The sequence below is a fragment of the Ursus maritimus genome, unplaced genomic scaffold (genome assembly GCF_017311325.1).
Source record: "Ursus maritimus isolate PB19 unplaced genomic scaffold, ASM1731132v1 scaffold_8, whole genome shotgun sequence".
NCBI lineage: Eukaryota > Metazoa > Chordata > Mammalia > Carnivora > Ursidae > Ursus > Ursus maritimus.
In genome coordinates, this window is record NW_024426996.1 from 44,245,058 (window position 1) to 44,260,599 (window position 15,542).

General features: G+C 39.2%; 1 protein-coding gene across 2 annotated transcripts in view; it reads right to left on the reverse strand.

Annotated features, from left to right (window-relative positions):
• Positions 1-15,233, reverse strand: part of ATP10D (ATPase phospholipid transporting 10D (putative)) — a 107,115-nt gene extending 91,882 nt beyond the window's left edge. Inside the window, exons 1-2 of one of the 2 annotated variants that reach the window (XM_008701451.2) lie at positions 14,882-15,233; positions 5,709-5,883 (exon numbers count right to left, since the gene is read on the reverse strand). The gene's annotated coding sequence lies outside the window, so the exon portion shown is untranslated. The remainder of the gene's footprint in view (positions 1-5,708; positions 5,884-14,881) is intronic. The other variant, XM_008701450.2, reaches the window with a different exon arrangement.
• Between the last annotated feature and the right edge of the window lie 309 nt (positions 15,234-15,542).

The following is a 15,542-nucleotide window of genomic DNA, read 5'->3' on the forward strand; positions in this document are numbered from 1 at the left end:
CTGTGACTGCTGCTGCAGAGACAGAAACAAGAGACACTGTGCTACAGCACAGAAGCAGCTTCTCACTGAGACCGAGGGAAGGAACCCTCCACAGCAACGAGTGACGTGTTTGATATCATTGCGGCTGAAGAGTCAAATCTCAATTTTCAAATACGTGTTTATTTTGAAAGAAGAGAGATGTATGATATATGAGTGTGGTACCTAGATGCACGGTTTTATACTGGGACGAGCTATCCATCCTTAATGTGTCCAAACACATTAAATGTAAAGACATTCTTCAATCCTCTCAAGTGAGAATAAAATATATATATATACACACATTCAGACACTGAAAGCTTTACCATCTGTTTTCTTCAATGTATCTCAGCTTTCCCTTGAAAGGACCACATATTCAAATGAGTTACCTTTCGCAGATGCTTAGGCTTCAAACTGGTTTAAGCTAGCAAAAAGGCAGGGAAAATGGTGCAGCTGTATGCATGTCTCTCTGTTACTGGGAACTAAAAAAAGCTCACCCATACTCATGGTGAGTTCCCAATATGTCTCTGTCTATTCTTAAAGCTGAAAAATCACACACACATGAAACTGTTAATGATAACAATCTTGAATACTGTGTTTTGACACTGGTAATTCTAGACAGTACTCCTAAAATACATGTCATTGAAATGACAGAATAGCAAGTTTTCGAGATTTGATTATTCAACACTAATAAAATATTCATCCAATAAACCTAAGATCATAACAATATCTACCATTTATAAAGACAAGCCGAGTTCTGTGCTGCGGATAAACATATGATAACTTTAATCTTCGCAACAAAGTACATATTATTATCCCCATTTAGGGTTGAAAACACAGAGGCTCAGAGTGATTGAGAAACTCACCCAAGGGACACAGCTCGGTGAGTGGCTTGTTACCCAAGTCTAATCCAAATATCTCGGATGGAGTGAGAGCCCCTGTGGCTATTAGAACTCTGACAAAGGACACAAACACTTGAGCAATAAGTTGGCAGAAGGCACACAGCCTCTGGCAGCCTACCACAGAACACGAGGGTTGGGGGAAAGAAGGGGACTGGTATGAAAAATGTGAACTTATATCATTTAAGGGAAAAAAGAACTAAAGACATACTTCATTTGAAGAACCAAAGTTAACAAATCAACTATTTGTATTTAATTTAAAAATACTCATTTGATGCATTCAATAGAAAACTCTTTGCATGTATTTGACACATGATCCAGTATACACAAATAGAAGTTGCTTTTAAATGATTCATTTTTAACTTGACTTCAGTACCATCTGACCCCACAGGGACCTGTAAGCAACTAAACCACGATCCTTCCCTGCCCCCCTTCATGCATGGTCTCACTTCCCTTTATTCAGTTTCAATTTTATGGTCAAACCTGCTATCACTTCCGTATATATTCTCTCTACCCCTTAGCTCTGCTCTCCTTTCTTGGCAAAACTCTTACCCTAATTTTAATTCAAATCAGTTATATGTAAATCCCTCTTACGCTCGGTTGCAGTACCTACAGGTGGAAAGTACCTGGAGAGAAACACATAAGCTCCCTGATCAGTGTCACTTTCAATTACTGACCGTGAATCAGAATCCGGCACTGGCCACACATGCTGACGGCAAGCACACAGCATCTCCACACTTGTCATTTTCCCACTCTCATAGACAAGTATTTCACACCTTCTCCTCTCACTTGCCCTATCTCCCTCCTGACTTTCTTCCTGTGATGACCTTGTTTCTCTTGTACTGAGAAAACCAAAGCCATCAAACCAGAACTTCTACAGGTTCTCCCCATGTAACTGTCCTCCAGCTCAGCCCACAACTTCAGACTCATGCATCTGACTGCCAACGAGGCAGCCCATGGCTAGACGGTAACATGAACAGAACTGTGCTCCTCCCCCCAAACCGGCTTCCTCCACAGATCAGCCCTATCAGGTGATGGCCATTCCACCCTCCCAGATCCTCAGTCACAAAGCCTCGGATTCATCCCAGGGTCCTGTCCTTTCCTCAAAACCCACATATATGGGTGTCTGGGTGGCTCAGCCAGGTAAGTTTCTGACTCTTGATTTCGGCTCAGGTCATGATCTCAGGTCATGAGATTGAGCCCCTCGTCAGGCTCCGTGCCCAGCTTGGAGTCTGCTTAAGGTTCTCTCCCTCTCCCTCTGCTGCCCTCCTCCCTGCTCATGCTTGCTCTCTCCCTCAAAAAAACAAACAAACCCACATATACTCAGTCAGCAAATTCTCTTGGCTCTTCCTTTAAAATATATCCAGAATCTCACTGCTTGGCATCACCTCTACCACTATCACCTAGTACAGTTAAAACCCAAGTTATATCCTGAACTTTCCACAATTTAAAACTCTCTAGAGTTTCTCATCTTAATTATGACAACAGCTGTCAGTGTCACAAAGTCCTCTCCAATCTACTACTCTCCCCCTCCATCATGCCACCCCCCGCAGCCTCCCCGGAGCAATCCCTGTTCACCTTCCCAGTTTTATTTTTCATAGAACTTTTGCATCACTTTCTAACATCATAAAATTATTTTTGTATTTTAGCTCTTGTTGCCTCTCCTCTTCATTAGAGGAGCAATTTCTATCTGTTTTGTTCACTGATACAACCTAGGCCTAAAAAGTTATCAGGCACAGAGTAGAGTTTCAATATGTATTTGTGGAATGAAGATATGAATGAAGTAACATCCCTCCGATACGCAACAAAAGCCAGAACACCCATAACAACTTGTATACACCAGCTCCACAAATCATAAAAGCTTAGTTATTTCATGATCTCACTATATCTTTTATTGTACATGCTAAAGTTATTAGAGTCTTATATTAAGATTTATAGCATGTAGGGGCATCTGGATGCCTCAGCTGGTTAAGGGTCCAACTCTTGATTTCTGCTCAGGTCATCATCTCATGGCAGTGAGACTAAGCCCTGCTTTGGGTTCTGTGCTGAGCGTGGAGCCTGCTTAAGATTCTCTCTCTCCCTCTGTCCCGTCCCCCTGCTTGCATACACACTCTCTCTCCTAAAAAAAAAAATTAGATTTATAGGATGTACCCCTAAAATGGCCACTAACAAGACTATGCCACAAGAAGACATAAAAAGGGAAATAAAGGGGCGCCTGGGTGGCGCAGTCGGTTAAGCGTCTGACTCTTGGGTTCAGCTCAGGTTGTGATCTCAGGGTGGTGGGGTCAAGCCCCACGTTGGGCTCCATGCTCAGCGTGGTCTGAGAGTCTCTCTCCCTCTCCCTCTCCCCCCTGCATTCTCTCTCTCTCTCTCTCAAATACATAAATAAATCATTAAAATCTTTTAAAAAATGAACATTTAAAAAAGGGAAATTAAACAAATAAACCATATTTTTAAAAATAACTGAGGTATTTGAATTTCATTGTTATAAAACCCTTAAGGAAGAAGTTTTCTGAAAACTAAAGTAAAGGAAAAGTATTTAAAGATGATAAGCCTTAGCAACTTAAATAGAAAATTTATAATTTTAAAGCTGGAAAAAAATCTTAAATATCCAACTAAATACTTTATACAAGAGAACTGAGGTTCAGAGACACTGACTCACCCATCACTATACATCAAGTTAGTGGCAGCCACATAAAATAACCCAGCTGTTCTCTCCACTCCGTTTTATTACTCATTCATATATTGGTAGGCTTTTATTAATTCCTAAACTGCACATTATTTATAAATGTGTCAAATGATTTAAGTCATAGTCTGAATACAAGATTTTATGTTTGTGAAAATTTTGTACGATAGCGTGCATAAACTATATTTAAAATCACTAAGATTCATGCACATTTGTATCTACCTTAAAATTTTCACAGCGAATTTGGAGGATCTGCCCCACTGTATCATTTTCATCCTAACAAGTCCTATTATCACTCACAATGGCCTACCTTTTCCATTGGTATCTTACAAAAGCAATATCAGAAACTATTCATTTCTGGTTTAAATATTTACGAGAAGAACATGGCTGGGAGAAGGGCACAAACAAATACACGGACACTGATGAACTACAAATCCATACGAAAGAATATTTTGAACTTCACCAGTCACCTAAAAAAAGCAAATAAATTAATATTTTTAAATATTTTTTGTACTAAATATAGCAAAGAGTTTCTTTATTCATAATGCTCAATGAAAGCAAGCTTTCATACAGTGCTGGGGTAATCTAGCCTGCTTTTTTACTTCTCTGGAGCCAAAAGGTAATATGCCTTAACATGTTCATTCTCCTTGGCCCTGAGGAGAAAGATGGTAATTCAGCACTGGAAAGGGCCCTAATCCAAGTGTCCAGAAAAAGAGAAATTGTTAAATTGTGGTATATCTAAATGGAGCTATAATACAGCTGTTTAAAAAATATTCAAATGAATTTTTATTAAAAAAATATTTGGGGGCACCTGCGAGGCTCAGTCAGTTAAGCGTGAAGTCTGCTTCTCCCTCTGCCCCTCCCCCCGACTCGAGCGCTCTCACTCACTCTCATTCTCAAATAAATAAATAAATAAAATATTTTTTAAGAATGGGGTTTATAAGGTTTTAATCTGTGATACAGACCTGTATACTAGTATGAACTCAACAGGAATATATAAACTATTCATATATATAAATTTGGAATAAAAAAAATTTTAAACCATTAACACTGGCTATTTTGTGGTAGTAATTAATAGATAACGTTTAAATATCTTTTGTACCTGTCCACATTTTTTACTATGAAAATACATATTTACTTTATCATTAGAAAACAGATCTTCATTTCAGTGAAATACTATTCTCAAACTAATCCCACCAAACATGTCCAAGTTTAATCACAAAGCCAAAGGCTCATGGTAGAGAAAAGCATACATGGAAGTTAGTGAATTGCTTCTACATTTAAGATTCAGGGAAAAGATGCAACCCTTTAAGTTTCTGCTTTAAGAACAACCTTATAAAATGCAAGACAAGCATGCCGCTTCAATACTGAAAAAGATACTGACATCCGTCCACAAGAAGCATGTGTATCATACTAATAATACTTGATATTATGTCAGAGAAAACAGAAACACAAGTTAGTATATAAGCTTCATCATAAAGGCAAATATGTGTGTCCCTGCCAAGAAATACTGAATGTAATTAAAAATGTTGCAAAGCCACCTCAAATACTCCGGTCTCCTTTGGACAAAAGATTATTACTAAAAGTCTCGTAGGCGGAGGTGGTTAAATTTTAAGTAGGTGCCATGCCCAGCATGGAGCCCAGTATGGGCTCGAACTCATGACCATGAGATCAAGACCTGAGCAGAGAGTCAGAAGCTCAACCGACTGAGCCACGCAGGTTTCCCCGGAGGTGGTTAAATTTTAAAAGAGCTTACTTAAATGCCCAAATAGCGATGGGAGATTATCTTCTTTATGAAAAATTAGCTGTGAAATAGAATTTAAATAATTTTCTGCAAAAAGTTTAATTAGGGGGCGGGGGTGGGCAGCACCTGGCTGGCTCAGTTGGTAGAGCATGGGACTCTTGATTGCCTCTCGATCTCAAGGTTGTGACTTTCAAGACCCATGTTAGGTGTAGAGATTACTTAAAAAAAATAAATAAATATTTTCTGCAAAAAGCTGAGAAAATCATTGCAGTAAAACACATTATACTTATGTAGGGCATATACATTTCTAGATATAAAAGGAATCTCAAATTAAAAAACAAGTCATTATACTTTCAAATATCACCTTCATTGCTCCATATATTAGAAAATTAAAGTCTGGGGGGAAAAGTACTTGAAGGTCAGGTTTTCATTTTTTACTAAAGAACTTATTTCAAGGTTCTTTCTGCTGATTTCCAGTATCTTCATAACATGTCTTAACTCCAATATTCTGAAATGAACACATTCAGCATCATGTGGGCCTGATAGGATAAAGAGAACAGACAAAACATTTCAGCAATAAATGAGAGACTTAATCTGACTTGATTAAATCCCAAGTATATTGAAAGAACACAGCCTGTGATGTATACAGATACACTATGAAAATATGTTTATGCTGGGACTCTAACTTTATATGGAATTAATTAATTATAATTTGAATGATCAGAGTAGGAATCTATACCATTCCACACCTCCACAAAGGCACTCAGGACCTCTGATAAGAAAACTTGATTTCCCAGGCACGAACTCCCTACTGAGGATGAAAAAAATGTCCTCCTTTTTCCCTTATGAAACACAAAAATGTTTAATTATGTCTTTTGGAGCCAGCTCAGTAATAACACACAGGTATGTGAAATGGCATATAAGAAATGGCATATAAATAGAATTGTCTTCCTTAGAGGCCTTTTCAACTAGACCAAGCACCTGTCCGCCAAAACCCAGTGAATATGGACTGCTCATCAAGGATCTTGCCCTAAGCCTATGTTCTCAAACTATCACAGATCAGAATCACCTGGAGTTTGTGAAAACACAGCCTCTGCGCCCTACACACACACACAACACACACGCACGCATGCACACACGCACGCACGCACGCACTCATGCATGTACACACATACCAGTTTCAGATTCAACAGATCTGCAGTGGAGCCTGAGAATTTCTATTTCTACCAAGTTCAACTGATGCTGATGGGTACCAGACTTTGAAAACCACAGACAAAGGCAACTCAAATCTGCTCTGGAAAAACTTATTTTTAATTATTTCTAAATACATTTTCTCCATGCATTCACTATCATTATTTTCATGCAACTAATCAATCCTATCCCAATAGTGTTTATACTACTGTTGCTCAAATAATCAGTGAAACTACCCTTTTATACAAAGAAACAGGGTATTTTCTGGATGTGTAACCACAGAAATTTTTTTTAGAGCCAAAGAAAATAACATGCCTAAAAGAATGAGGGATTAGAGGGGCGCCTGGGTGGCGCAGTCGTTAAGCATCTGCCTTCAGCTCAGGGCGAGATCCCGGAGTCCTAGGATCGAGCCCCACATCAGGCTCCTCCGCTATGAACCTGCTTCTTCCTCTCCCACTCCCCCCGCTTGTGTTCCCTCTCTCGCTGGCTGTCTCTATCTCTGTCAAATAAATAAATAAAATCTTTAAAAAAAAAAAAGAATGAGGCATTAGAGGGAAAAAAATGGAGTTATTTGTAGCTAAAATGGAAAGAATTTAACTGCTGAAAGATGGTATATACTTGTAAAACTAGGGGTTAAATCAGTAGACTACATCAAATATTTTCCAAAGGTTTTTTGCAGATTAACCTGAGTTTTAAATACGAATCAAATAAACACATCAGAGTAAAATTTTAAGTCACATTTTCCTTTAAATGTATATGGCATCCCTGGATACATGATGAAGACGGGCATTTCTTTAGTTGAACTGTCAAAAGGACATATCAGCAGAACGGATGAGAGATTTAATTAATTTCTAAAAACTATTTGAAGATTCACTTCTGGAAGTGTTGGGTGACTGAAAATATGTTATAAATATTTCATAGAGGAAAATATGTTATAAATATTTCATAGAGAAGTATGTTACAATGGCTGAAAATTACTTCAGCACATGACTTAACATAATGAGAGCAGAGATCACGTATGTCAACTACAGGGATACCTTGGAGATATTCCAGTTCGGTTCCAGACTACAACAAAGTCAAATGAATTTTTTCGTTTCCCGGTGCATATAAAGGTTATGTCTACATTATTCTGTCGTCTGTTAAGTGTGCAATAGCGTTATGCCTAAAAAAACAATGTAAATATCCTAACTATAACAATGTACAGACCTTAATACCTATCTGTCTTAATTTAAAAATGCTTTCTTGCTAAAAAATGCTAACCATTATCTGAGTTTTCAGCAAGTTGTAATCTTCTTGCTGGTGGAGGGTCTTGCCTCAGTGTTGATGGCTGCTGACTGGCCGGGATGGTGGTTGCTGAAGGTTAAGGGTAACTGTGGAAACTTCTTAAATTAAGACGACCACATTTGCTGCATCAACTGAATCTTCCTTTCACAAATGATTTCTCTGTAGCATGTGATGCTGTTTGACAGCATTTTACCCAACAAACGTCTTTCAAAATTGGAGTCAATCCTCTCAAACCGTGCCATTGCTTTAACAACTAAGTTCAGGTAATATTCTAAATCCTCAGTTGTCATTTCAACAATCTTCACGGCATCTTTACCAGGAGTAGATTCTATCTCCAGAAACTATTGATCACTGATCACCGTAACAAATATAATAATAATTAAATAACATAAGAATGAAAAAGCTTGAGATATTGCAAGAATCACTCAAATGTGATAAAGAGACACAAAGTGAGTAAATGCTGTTAGGAAAATGGCACTGGTAGACTTGTTCGACACGGTTGCCGCAAACCTTCAATTTGTAAAAAATTCAATTATCTGCAAAGCTCAGTAAGTTGAAGTGCAGTATAATGAGGCATGAGTGAATTCAAATTGTCTCAACACATATATTTAAACTGTCCCCAAGGCCTGTAAGTCTTACAAGGGATAGTATATAAACACCAGTAAGGGGGGTGCCTGGGTGGCACAGCGGTTAAGCGTCTGCCTTCGGCTCAGGGCGTGATCCCGGCGTTATGGGATCGAGCCCCACATCAGGCTCCTCCGCTATGAGCCTGCTTCTTCCTCTCCCACTCCCCCTGCTTGTGTTCCCTCTCTCGCTGGCTCTCTCTATCTCTGTCAAATAAATAAATAAAATCTTTAAAAAAAAAAAAAAACCACCAGTAAGGGACAAATGAAAGTTGTAAATGGTATTAAGAAGATAATGGTGTTCACTGGAATTGTAAAATGGATTCATAATCAATGGCCATAATCAACACAGTGCTACTCATCCTTTAAAACACATTCTTCTTACATAAGAAGTGATGATATAATTAGCTGTTTTCAAAAAAGCAACAAATGCATCTGTAGCTAGTAGAAAAAACACAAGCTCTAACAAGTTCAAGTGATACTGACACTCGGTCAGATTGGCCATCTGCCACATACCACAAGCCCTGAGCCCCTGAGCCTCAGTTTCCATATCTGTAAAATGGAAATAACATCATCCACCTCACAAAGTTTTGTAAGGAGGTTTATTAGATAATGCACTGTGCCTAACATGCTGAATAACTTCATCTTTCAACTACTGTTTGTTGAGTTTCTACCAAATGCCAGGCTATGTGACAGATAACAGAAATAAGTCAGGGAAGAAAACAGACCAAGATCTCTGCCTCCTAGGAGCTGACCTGTTAGTGTTCATCTATTTCACCTTGTCTTAAGCACCGTGCTCAGGATATGTCAAAAAAGAATAAAAGTGCCCAGAACAAGTCAACATACTCAAAAGATAACACTAGTGGAATCATACAACATAAAAATTTAGAAAGCAGAAAGTCCTATGAGAAGACATGATATGAGGTTGGAAGACAGAAGGGAGTGGAGGGTAGGCTTCTGGAGAGAGAGAATGTTAAATGAACTTTGTGAAATGTCTACAATCTGGGAGGAGAGATTTGTAGATTTTAGAAAAAGAAATATTATCAGGGAGGCTAGGTGGCTGAAAAACCCAGTGTTCACTTAAATACTGCTGAGTACTTCAATATGGCTGGAGCTTCAAGTACAAAATAAGGAGTGAGGGGAAATTAAGATGGAAATCTATGGTAGGACCATGTAAGTTCTTACTAAGAGGAAGAATTTATACTTAATATGAAGGAAATGGGAAATCATCGAAGGCATTTGAGAGGGTGTGATATGGACACTTAAAGGATTTCTTTGCAAGAAGTTGAAAGACACATCGGAATGGGGGAGAAAAGGTAAGAGGACTAGACTAGGAAAAGGGAGCAATGTGCTTCAGAACACAGTTGACCAGTAACCTAACAAGAGTGGTATCATCAGAGGTACCTTTCCAAAGGTAGCTCTGAGCGCACACCTGTGACAACAGCAGCACCAACGGCTGGCAAGGGCAACACAGTAAGAACCTCGGAGGGACCATTCTCTGATTCCCCAATATACCTCCTGTCCTCTGCCCGGTACAATACTACATCTTTAATGCCACATACTCTACCCACACGTCCTTACCACCACCCCGTCCATCTGGACCATGACCCAAATCAAGCAGGGAAAACTGTGACAAACTGGGCACTGGGGACCACATACCTGCTCTTCTGCTTTCACTTAGCTTAAATGAAATGTTACAATTTGAGAGAGGGAAGACAGTATAGGACTCTGAGTAAGAATTATGTTTTAAAATTCCATCTTCCTGGGGCGTCTAGGTGGATCAGTAAGTTAAGCATCTTGGTTTTGGCTCAGGTCATGATCTCAGGGTTCTGAAATGGAGCTCCCCCTCCCTTTCTGGCTCCACACTCAGCAGGAGGCTGCTGGAGATTCTCCCTCTCCCTCTTCATACTCCCCTGCCCACTCCCAACCCCCTCCACCCCTGTGCTCACTCTCTCTCTAAAATAAACAAACAAACAAATAAAATTCCATTACCTTATTGAAAACATTTCACTTTTCTCTCAGTCCCTGGTTTAGGAACCTTAAAAGTATTATAATAGTTCAGAATCAGGCATTTCTCTAAACTGGCAAGGTAGAAATGTTGATTTGTTAGCTGAAGGGAATCATAGGTAAGTAGAGAGAATCTTTGTGATAAAAATATGAGAACACCTCTCTAGGAAAGACTTTAGTGAAGAAAGGATATTATAAATTAAGATTTTTTAAACTATAACCTTCAACGTATTGTTACAGCCTATAAGAGAAATGAGAATGTTTTAAATAGTGCAAATTATGAGAACAATAACTTGAAGAAAAAGAATTCACAACATTTTTGGATAATTTTTTTTTAAATCTATCTGAGAGAGAGAGAGAGAGAGAGCATGCACACAGCACGAACAGTGCTACCACAAGTGGGGTGACAGGCAGAAGGGGCAGAGGGAGAAGCAGACTCCCTGCTGAGCAGGAAGCCAGACAGACCCGGGGCTGGGAGTGGGGATGGGGCTCAGGGCTTGCGCCTGGGACTCTGGGATCACAATCTGAGCCAAAAGCAGACACTTAATTGACTGAGCCACCCAGACACCCCAATATTTTTGGATAATTTAAAACTGATTTTCACCTTTCTTATAAGCTACTCTGATTTTTTTTATTACCTTTCCTACATAAAGAGCTGAAATTTTATAAATTTGTTTTGCTAACAGAAATACAGTTGTATTCCTTCCTCTTCCTCATTCAGAAAGGCCTTAAATGGAGTAAGTAAATTTTAGAAAAAGAAATTAGGGAGTTTTTAATTAAAGCCTAGTGGCTTGGGCCCCAAGCAGATGTGATCAACAGGAAATGAAAAGGAATAAAGCTTTAATCAGTCCAACACTGCTTATTATTTCAGAAAACAGCTGGGGGCAGAAGAGTGAATGTGACTAGAATAAGTTTTATCTTGGGATTTCCCTTATAATCCAAATGTTCTCACCAGCAAATATAATCCAGAAAAAATGACGACACCAGACAGGCACTACCCACACAGGCCACAGACGCTTTACACAAGAAGGGAAAGCGAGTATCATCGCTGTACTCATCGCTGTAGGACAAATCGCTTTATTAGGATACTGACTTGTTTTTCCTGATAACTAAAATATATTTACTGTAGAAATTTTAGAAACTACAGATTAATACCATGAGGAAAACCAGAAACCACCCAGAACCCCATCACCCCACACATAAGTAACATTAACATTTGGTTTATTCTCCACCAATAAAGTAGTTTCTGTGCATAGATTGGATTTTTTTTTTCAAAAGTAAGATTTTGTAACTTTTCATTCCTCCTATCACAAACATTTCTCCACATCCTTAAAAAGTCTTCCTTCCCAACAACTTCACACATTTTGATTTGCTTTCCATGTTTGTTAACGTGATATGTAAAAATGTGGTAACTTATTCCTATGCTGAATATTCTCCCAATACAGGGAGGTAAACACCCCTCTGCTCTCAACCTTAAAAAAAGTCCATTTTTCCCTTCTGTGATTGCCCATTTGTGCCTATTTTTCATTGAGCATAATTTTTCACATGGGTGTCTATTTATCTCGATGTTTTATTGTATCTTTTGAAAAGGGCTTACTAGCATATAAAATGTAGACCTTAGAGTGTTAATTTCGGTTTTGGTATTTCTTGGCAATATTTTTCAAAACAGGAAAAATATTTTTAAAAAGCTATAACTCTACCACCTAGAAATCCAATTTCTTTTTCATATGTCAGTGAATATACCCACTGATACAAACAGGAACTTGTAGGCAAACAGGAAGTACAACAGTCTTGTTCAATGTTATTCAAGGTTTGTTAATTTAGAAAAATCCCTGACATGTATTAAGGGCTTAATATTTGAGAAAATGGTATTTTATATTTCAAAATTTTACTTTACACATTTAAGATAATAGTGTTAAATCTTGCTTTTTCACTCAGTACACTGCAAGGATCTTTCTAAATCATGAAAGTTTTTCAAAACTATTTTCGAAACTGAATTTTATCAATATAGATATATAGTACGTTAATTTAAGTATTTTGCTGCTGGGGGCTTTCTTATGTTTTTTTCATATTACAGATAACACTATAATGAACATATTTATAAATCTTCATATAAAATTCAGATGATTTCCACAGTATATATTTTTAGACCCAGGATTATTGGGTCAAAGCCTGCAAAGATTTACAGATTTTAATACATTTTCCCATATTATTACCTCAAATTGTTATATGAATATACCCTTCACTTAGAAGCATAAAGAAAGATTCCATGAAGGCCACAGCTCTTCTATGAAACTAGTACCACTATTACTTCTTATTCTAATAATGCTACTTGTTCCATGGAAAGTGTTGTTTCTACGGCTAAGGGAATTTCTGAAATGAAATAAGTCCACCTTAGATAATAGGAAGGGAATAATGTCTTTAAGCGAACACACTCAACTTCAACCCTCTTCTGTAGCAATAAGGAAAGCTGCTCAGCTGCTCTAACTATGACCCAGGAATGGTGATAGCATCCAGCAGGCACGTTATTGTTCCAAGAGTTGATCAACACATTCTCCTTTTTCAAGCACTGACGAGAGATTAAATTTATCTTCACCAACGCATTGGGTTTTGGGAATCCCAAAGCGATCTTGCTGGTAGCATTTTCTTTGATTTTCCTTCATGAAAAAGACTACTTCTAACTAGATCAGATAATAACTAAAACACGTACTGAAGCCTTCAATATGTGAACGTTTTACCTCTTAATTTAAAAATTGATTCTAAGAAGTTTATTTGTCTAACCAATGAGTCATTTCCTTCATTTTACTGACATCGAAATAAAAAATATCCTATTCGGTTTCTATTTAGGTTCACTAAGTAATTCTATTGAAAAAGTATTTGGTTCTTGCTATGCAAAGGTCAAGCATTCCTGAAATCCTGCGGGGTTTTTTAAAGATTTTATTTGAGAGAGAGGGAGAGAGGGGGAGGGAGAGGGGGAGAGAGAGAGAGAGAGAGAGCGCACACACACACACACACACACACACACACACACACACGCATGAGCAGGGGGAGGGGCAGAGAGAGAGGGAGAAGCAGACTCCAAGCTGAGCATGGAGCCTGATATGGGGCTCAACCCCAAGACCCAGGGGATCATGACCTCAGCCGAAGGCAGACACTTAACCAACTGAGCCATCCAGGCCCCCCTGAAATCCTGTTTTAGACTGCTAAGATTCTCCATTTTTTAATACAATTTAACAAACGTTAAATTAGCAGTGCCATTTTTTAAACTCCCTAAAACATTTTGAAAGTTGCCAAGTTGTTTTTCAATATATGAAATATGACCTCATTTTGATAAAAACAACACAATGTACTTATGTAATATGTATTTGTAATGAGACTAGAGTCCAGGAGGAGCAGACATTACCTCTTGAGGTAGCTTGGAGTGCAGGCTCACACTGGGGCACTGAATTGAGTTTAAGGTGTTACAGTGATCATGTGTTACATGTCTGCTCTTAACGAGCCAAAGATTTTTTTTTTTTTAATGATGGTACTCTTCACAGATATTTGACCCAGCCCAGTATAAAAATTACTACATCCTCTGGAGCTTTCTGATACAGCAATCAGTTGGTGGATAAGGCGCCCTATTCTTGTGGATCAACCTTTCAAGGCTGATTAGACTCAGAGGCTGGCTCTCAGATTATAGAACTGGTTTTTTTCCTAGCAAAGAACTGGCATGAAAGGAAGCAAGAAGAAACTTTGTGATTTTATTGAGATAACATTCTAAACAGCTGCGTTCGTATAAGGGTAGTTTAAATATATCCTTGTTAGAGTCACAAAGGCTCGACTCTCCAAACTGGAGGGTTTCACGAACCAACCTGATGTCTCTCTGCTGTACATAGTAAAGTATGACTGTGTTTTATAATGTAAGAGGAAGGATGCTCCTAACTATTAAGTTCTGCAAAGTTCGTGTGTGCGAGGAAGAACGCAGGCTTTTTTACAACATTCCTTTAAAAACTATTTCTGAACAAACTCCAACACACACACACACATCTTTTCCTTCCTAAGGAACAAACCCGGTTTATTTACCGAGTTAGAACTTCAACCCCCATCCTCGTCGTTACCTTTGAGACAAAGCCAAAACTGCCTTAAACTGCTCCATTTCACAATGAGATGACAAAAGTGTGTGCGCGCATAATTTACCTTTCCACAAATCCCAGCATTCAGAACAGATAAAATTCCTCTTGTGAAATCAAAATCAAGTGACTGAAAATGGTGTGTTTCTCCTTTTTTTTTTTTCTAAATCAACAACAGCCCTAAAGTCTACTTTTGAGGCACTTCATCAAACCAGAAAGCAGTTACTGGAGAAGCGGGACAGGAAGAGGGGAAGGGAGCGAGGAGTAGGGTGAGAAGTGAAACAGAAGACAGTCCAAGGGGTTCGCACGTTCACCCTTACCAATCCTCCCTCGGCACACATCACCGCATGACGACCGCGACTCTCAAGATGCAAGAGAAAAACCAAGCACAAATCCGAAGAGTGGTGGCGGCTTATGCTTCTACGCCAGCCATTTGCTTTTGCCGAGGCGCGGGTGGGGGAGATCAATTCTCAGAAGACAGCCCCCGAACTCCGTTGCCGGAGCCGGAGCCAAACCACGACCTCCTCCTCCCCTCCCGGCCGGCTCGGGAGCCACCGTGCTTCCGCGAACAGCCAATCGCCCGCCGCCCCGCCTCCCGTGACGTAGGGGGCGGGGCCTGGAGGAGGCGGGCTTCCCAGCGGCTGCTGGAGCACACAGCTCCCTGTCTGTTCGGTATGGATACCCAGGTGGTCCGGTGCCTTTATAATTCCCACCCCAGCCATTTACCTAGCCTTGGAATGCTTGGCAGTTATTTTTTGGAGGATAAAGGGATCAAATCTAAACATTTAATGTTATCGTTGTATAACTGGGAAAGAAATTGAGAAGAAGACCACAATTTTGATTTGGTCTTTTTTCCCCCTCACTCCCTCCTTCACTCAGTGCCATGTGCTCTGCCCATACACCTGCCATGGTCTGTTAGCTTCAAACTCAGGGCTTTTTTAAAAAAAATTTCTCCAAAATAAATTCCAACAACCCATTCGG